The sequence below is a fragment of the Macrotis lagotis genome, chromosome 1 (assembly GCF_037893015.1).
Source record: "Macrotis lagotis isolate mMagLag1 chromosome 1, bilby.v1.9.chrom.fasta, whole genome shotgun sequence".
NCBI lineage: Eukaryota > Metazoa > Chordata > Mammalia > Peramelemorphia > Peramelidae > Macrotis > Macrotis lagotis.
The window spans coordinates 596592459-596599808 of NC_133658.1; the positions used below are offsets into that span (position 1 = coordinate 596592459).

At 33.7% G+C, this 7350-nt stretch overlaps 1 pseudogene; it reads right to left on the minus strand.

Annotated features, from left to right (window-relative positions):
* Positions 1-5167: 5167 nt before the first annotated feature.
* LOC141521769 (ARL14 effector protein pseudogene) lies at positions 5168-5941 on the minus strand (annotated as a pseudogene).
* Positions 5942-7350: the final 1409 nt, after the last annotated feature.

The following is a 7350-nucleotide window of genomic DNA, read 5'->3' on the forward strand; positions in this document are numbered from 1 at the left end:
TTTCCTAAAGCACAAGTTAAATCATCTCACATCTCCTCTAACTCTCCAGGACTTTGCGTAATAAACTCTGCTTCTCTTATTACTACAAGATAAAATACAAAATATTCTTTTGGGTATTCCATGCCCTTCATAATCTAAAACATTCCTATCTTTCTGGTTTTCTCACTCCTTATTCACCAACATATACTCTTCCATCTTGTGACACTGGTTATTCCATGAACAAAACACATTCCCTCTCTCTCAGCTCTAGTCATTTTCTATTATTCACCTCTGCCTGGAATATTCTCCTTCTTCCTCTCTGCTATTGACCTTTCTATCCTTTACTGGAAATATTCCCCAATCCCTCCTAATTTTAGTACCTTGGCATCATTAATTATTTATTAGTTAAAGACAAAGAGCTTTTTCTAATGAAAGTACTCCTGTTTTGCATCTATTCTCCTTTTTTGTGTTGTTTCCCTAGTTAGAACTATTTGACATCAGGGATTTCAGATAATTTAAAAAAATATAATTATTTTGTCTAATTCTATGAAATTCCTCCTTGGTGAATTTATAAACCCATCTGTAAATTAAAATGGATAGTAAGTTATAGTAAGTCATTTTCATTATATTACTATGGCCTTATAGTAGCAATGACTTTCTAAGAGTCTTTATTTTTATAAATGGAATTTTATAATTATGTATCTTATGTCCTACACATTGTGTCTCTTTTGTTATTAGTAGGTGAATTTCTAGATATCTGTTGGAATTTGACATTGTTTTGAAGGAAATTTATATTTCTAAGAATTTCATTTTTCTTTTTTTTAGTACTATATAGAATTGAAATTGTGAACAGATCCAACTTTTCTGGAGAGCAATATGGAACTATGCCCAAAGAACAATAAATCTATATCTTTTGACCTAGCAATTCCAATTCTAGGTCTATAGTCAGAAGAAATTATAAAAAAGGGAAAAAATCCAGATGTTCCAAAACTGGAAATTGAGGGCATGTCCATCAATTGAGGAATGACTAAACAAGGTACAGTATATGAATACTGTGGAATTTATTGCTCTATAAGAAATCATAAATGGTCAAACTGTAGAGAAGCATAGAATGAATTACAGGATGCTGAGTGAAGGGAGTAGAACCAAGAGAACATTGTACACTTTAACAACAAACATTGTGAGATGAACAACCTTGATGGAAGCAACTCCTCTCAGCAGTCCAGAGAGCTGGGACAACTCTATTAGACTGGCTATGGAAACCCTTCAGAATCTGATGAACACTTTATAAAAATTATCACTTTTTCACCTATTTCCCTTTAACCTAATTACTCATACCAAAAATTACTAATCTGTAAACATGTTTATCAAAATATGAATGTAAAATGGTAGCCTGATGGTTGGGAGGGGGGGATAGGAAGGAAGGATGGAAAGAAAATTTGTAACTTAAAAATATACATGTGCATATGGATGAAAATAAATTAATTAAATTTTTAAAGTATTATATAGAAATGCTAATCATTTTTCGGTTTATGTTGTGTTCTTTTGTACTGTTTTTGTCTCAATTTGATTATTTTTTGGTTCTCTCAGATTTTCTAAGAAAGTCATCATATTTACAAATGTAAATGTCAAAATCTTTTTGTACTTATTGTTTATGCCTTTAATTTATTTAGTCCAACCTTTTTTCTAGAATTAGCATTTCTAGAATTATGGCATATTTTCCTAAATAACCATGTAGGACATAATAGAGTAGAAAAAGTTGAAATTTTGGTGATTTCATCACATAAATTTGAAAAAAAACAAAAATAAAGGCTACCATTTAGAAAATGTATGGATGCAAAAGTAAAAGGGTCAGTCATGTGCTAAAGTGGAAAGGGATAGCTCCTGTATAATTTTACACTGATTTGCTTTTTATCAGGAGAAATATAGTCCTTTGGTATAAAATAAGTTTACCAGCTTCCAGTGATAAACTTATGGGAGGACAATATGAACAACAGTTAGTATGAACTGTTGTATGGGATTTGTGACCTACCCTTTTGGGGGGGAATATTCCAAGGGATGGGAAATTTATTTGAATATTTGATGAGTGAGTGAACTGGTTGAGAATGCACCAAAGGAGACTGAAGAATGTTCAGATAAGTAAGAGGGCAGCCAGGACAGAGTGCATCCAAAAATCCAGAGAGTAGAGAATATAAAGGAAAAGGCAATCAACAATATCAAAAGATGAAGAGTGATTGATAAAAGTGGGAATAAAAAAAACAACCATTAGATTTGACCACTAGGAGATCACTAATATTTTTGGAGAGAGTAATTTAGTGGGAGTGGTTAGTTCTGATTCACTTTGAAGAAAGCCAGACTCTGAGATATACATAAGAGAATGGAGAACATTTTAGGCATGGGAGATGTCAATATTTAGAATTGGGAGATAGTATACCAAACTTAGTAAATATAAAATATACTAAATATAGTAATATTTATAATAACAAATATATACTAAATATAGTAAATATACTAAATTTCTCAAACTTGGGGAAGAATAAGTAAGTTTGTACGGCTGTTATGAATGTGAGATAGAAGGAAAAGTAGCCTGGAATCAGATTATGAAGAACATAATATGCCGACCTAAGAAGTTTGCTTAGGAAAAAAAATCCTAGAATGTAAGAACTGGAAGAGACCTTATTTAATATCCAGACTAGTCCTTTCGTATTATAGATAAATAAACTAGCATTTAGAGGTGAATCTATAACCTGTTAGGAGAAAATCTCTAGAAGTTCAGAGAAATGAATAAGAACACACATCTTTAGGTCTAATGGCCTTTTCTACTCTAGGCTTCTTTTCTACTTTAGACCCTCAATGAAAACTTCACCACTATTAGATGCTTTTCTCTGGGGTATTGCCTCCTAATTCAAAGCAATATCTTTTTTTTTTCGGATGAGAAGTTTGGTTTATTTCTTTCAATTCCAGTAGTTCAGCAAAAAACAAATTACAAACAAACTTTAACAGAACAAAATGCCTTTAGCAAAGTAACTATAAAAGGAAACCAGAATTGCTCTAATAGTTCAGTGGTATTCTGTTATCAAAAACTTAGAAAATTCAAACAAAGCCAAAATATTACAATATAATCAAAATTAAGCTACTTTTACATAAAGTAAAATGTAGGTAAAGGAAAACTACAAAGGGACAAGGGCACTATATTGGGCCCCCAAAAATGTTTTACATATCTTAAAGTAGCCTAACAAAGAAAATACTGCTCCTACTGTATTTAATGCCTTTAGTGTTAATGGTATAGTTTAGACACTATGTGGAAGAGACAAAGTGCACAAAGAAGATAGAATGTATAGAATCTTTATAATGGATAAAGTACCCATACAAATGAGATAATGAAGACAATTTTCAATTAGTTCTTCCTGAACAATAGCTGTACCCACCAAAGTAATTCTTTTCTCTGCAAATCATCATAACTACTTCCAGTTTCTCTTCACTACACTGACAAATCTTCTGCAGCCTTCACCTAGGAAGAACTCAACACCTCCCTCCTGAAGTATACAACAATCTTAAAATATTTTAACATTTAATATACTCCTAACAAAATACAATACCTATGTGTATAGTACTTATTTTACTCATATAAACACTATGCTCAGCAGAATAGAAATTAGAAAGTGAGGACTTGTACACAAATGCTAAAAAGGATTGTCTCAACAAAATTGAACATGCCCACATCAACAGAACAAAATTATGATGGACTGTGGGCCCTAATATGCAAAGTCTCATGAAGGACTTGGGGATTACAATGGATTCTCTAATACTAGATTCTACCAATATATTAACTGCCGAAGTACAGCTATTAATTAACATTAAAACCGAAGAAGTCAAATAAAAATACAAAAACCAGTCTTTCAACTTAAGGATGCAAAAGTGCAAATGAACTTGTGATGTCAAAACCACAAAAATCTCGATGTTACATTTCTATTTCAACTTTTGAGCATGTTAACACTGACTTCTCTATCACAATCATATAGAACGGAATTAAGCATGAGCATCTGCTTTATAGCTAGGTCTCTTGAAAAGGCTAGCAGCAACATAAAAAGGACCTGAAGGTTCCATTAGTACTCCTACTTTAAGCAAAGAACAGGAAATGGACTTGTGGATTCACCCTTTAAAAATGCACCAAATCTCAACAGGCTTGCAAATTTTGTAACAGTGTAAGAATTACATTTCTTATAGAACTCTTTAAAGTCAAGAGTCCTTTGGTAGGCAGGCTCTTAAAAGCTCAATCTGTAGAAGAAACCAATGAAAGTAAGATAGTGAGATAATAAAACTGTCACCTTTCAAAATTTGTATAAATGTTTGAAATGCAATGCTAATTATGAAGGCAATTTATGACTTGAGATTTCAGATATACTATTCTGAAAAAATATCTCTTCTAAAAAAATCTAATTTTTGTCTATACCTAAGGAATGTACTGCTGTAAGTTTTGAAAGATTACAGGAAGACAAATCTTAAGTATCAACAGACACAATTCTTGATAGGACAGGAAATCTAGATTCTGTTCGGTGAAGAGACTCATTTGGTTTGAATTGGAAAAGGACTGGGAGTGGGAGGTGGGGAGAAGAGAGAGGTTGTGCAAACAACTGAATGTACATCACAGAGTATTATTGTAGCTCAAAGTAGGTCAGGCCAGGTGCTTAAAATTAAGTGGGCTACATTGGTTCAGAACTTAGTGGACGACTATTTAAATTTTAAAATATTAAGACTCTAATTTGACCAAAAACTGGATAGAAAGGAGCAAGAATCCTTAGGGTAGTCTTTAAAAATAATTCTATTTTCTTTTGATTCTTTACTCAAAGGGAATGTAATCTGATAAAGTGTTTTCAAGATTTTTCCCCTAATTTAGTGACTGATGCCAAAATGGTTCCTAGTTGTACAAAAAGACTCATTCTCCTTGTATGGTGTCAAGCACTGTTCCAAAATACTGTACTTGCTTATTTATCCACAATAAACTAAAGCTTTTTTTAAAAAGTCCATCTAAAATGTACACAAAACAATGAATTCTGAAACATCTAACACAAAACACTCACGTAATACCATTTTTTTCAATTTTTTATCATGCATGAATTCTGACTATATCTACAGTAGAATTTTAGAGCTTATAAGGAAATAAGAGTAGCTCATTCACCCTTTCAATTTACCCAGCATGCATATTATGAATAATCTCCCCTCCTTCGATTTCAATCTGCTCATAAAGCCATTTTCTGTCATAGTGACACTCGGCTCCACACTTGTTATAGCCACAATTGGGACATGCGTAGAAACAACCCAGGCAATCTTCATCAAGGCAGTCGCAGAGATCCATTCCACTCAGTATCAGAAGGCCCTAACTGTCATAGACTTTGCTCTTTGGTGGAATCACTTGCCTGTCTGAATTGGTTGCCTTGGTTTGCTGCCTTTTTTTTCTCTTACCAGTTTCTGGAGTAAATTCAGTTTGCTTTCCTGGATTTGCAAACTGCAAGGACCGCAGGGCTTTTGCAGTCCTTTCGTCTGAATCAGCTTTCCTTTTTTGGCGGTCTTCGGATTCAACATCCCCACTTCCATTGATTATCTGTGTGCATTTTGGACAAAGCTTCCAACCAGGTACAAGCTGTCTTCCAAACTTGGTACTTGGGAAAGTGGCATCATCTAAGTCAATCGCATGCAAATTTTTCTTTGCAAGCTTTTTGTGTATATTAAATGGATCACAACAAGACTTTTGCAAGTCTTCAACTTGATTAATGTAAATTTTTGCATGATGGAAGCAAATTGTATTGTTTCCAGAGCAGGTCATTCTGGTTCTAAGCTGAAGTAAAAGCACATCATTTGATGACAATTCTTGCAAAGTCTTGAAGCCAGTATGTTGAATATAGTATGTCTTATGGCATTCATTGGTAGCACGAAGCTGAACTCCAACTGAACAGGGATCCATCTTATTTCCTTAGAACAACCTATTTCACCATTTTCTTTATTATGCCTAGGATTTTTTCATGTAGCCTCTAGTAGGTTCTATTGAGGATCATCCCCCGGCTCAGTGCCTCCCTGTTGCCATTGTCCTCGTCCGGCAGCATGGCGCCTCCTCTCAAAGCAATATCTTAATTTAAATGCATGGTGTCCCAAGGTTCAACAGAAAACTGGATGTGTAACTAGACTTGCTGTGTTTAATTAATCTTCCATTCCCACTTAACACACTTGTTATTAGTAATCAGGAACCAGCACCTAAGTGGTTACATATATTATGAGTTCCTTAATGCTTTGGGGCATCTTTAAATATTCTCAAGTTCCTGGAGGAAAACTTATGAACACACTTAACCTAGCATGTTAGAGATCAACTCCCCCATTCATTATCCCTTCGATTCAACAACCTTTCACAGGTAATCAATAGTTGAACTGATAAATGGGAAGGCTCCTTAAAAATCTATTGCTTGAGTGCTGGGACTGAATGTTTTACTCTCGACAGGTGTGATTTATAATTCAGTGGCAAAGAGAACATTTGTTCCAGCTGTTCTCAGCTATTTCCCACAGAGACTAGTGAGTTTCCAGTCTGTTTGCACAAAGGAGAGAGTATTATGTGTTTCAGGAGGTGCTGGTATATTTAGCATATTAGACTATTCATTCTATATAAATAGAATATATTATTCTCTTCATTGTTCTTAATTAGTACCCTCCTAACCGCAACCCCCTTCCTTGAGTAATTGTAAAACACATTTTTTATTTAAATTTTACACTCAGATTCCAAAAATTCAGAAGAGATTTCTTCAAACTGAGACCAAATTCTGATTAAATCACTGGGGTTCTTATTCTAGGTTTCCCACTAATACCCTGCAGTTTGGCAAATAGGTAGTTGAAATGGGGTCAATCCATATAAGGAGATTTTGAATATAAGAAATGACATTTCTTTAAAATTTAAGGTCTATAATACTATTTTGAGAACATGATTTCTTATGAGTTTTACAATAATTTTATGAGATTATCTACCATAGGCATGTTTTTAACAACACCTATGCATCAGATACTTCCAAAGAATTCTGGGATATAACCATACATAAAGAAGGAAGGTAGATGAAGATACAGCAACGAAGGGCAAAAGAGAGTGATCAGACAGGAAAAAGAGAAACAAGAAAGAACTATTTCAAATAAGAGGGAATCTTTAGGAGAGGGAGTTCAACAATGTCACATGATTCTGAGAGTTCAAAAAGGAAGAAAAATGGGAAAAGGTCATTGGATTTAATAATGAGGAAATTATCATAATAGTATCTGAAATTGTGAATATTTGTTATGTGGTTTTTATGCATATATGTGATAGCACAAATAAAGTTAATTTGTCCAGTTTGTGCTGAA